We start from the raw sequence: 220 nt of genomic DNA, 5'->3' as shown, positions 1-220 counted from the left end.
CGGCGGCGGCGGCCAGCGGCGTCGGGGCGCTCGCACCGGAGAAGAGGCGTCTTACGAGGCCGGGCGCAGCTCCCTCTCGTTTACTTGCTGAGTAGCGGCGCTCGAAGGTTCCGCGGCGAGCGCGGCTCATCCCATTGAATGTCCCTGCACCAGGCTCCATCGAAGGGCCGCCCGGCCGGATTCGCACCCCCCTGTCCACCGCGAAGTCCCCTCGACTAAC

Source organism: Syngnathus leptorhynchus, unplaced genomic scaffold, assembly GCF_054491065.1.
Source record: "Syngnathus leptorhynchus isolate UIUO unplaced genomic scaffold, UIUO_Slep HiC_scaffold_106, whole genome shotgun sequence".
NCBI classification, from domain to species: Eukaryota; Metazoa; Chordata; class Actinopteri; order Syngnathiformes; family Syngnathidae; genus Syngnathus; species Syngnathus leptorhynchus.
Note: the sequence above shows the minus strand (reverse complement) of the source record.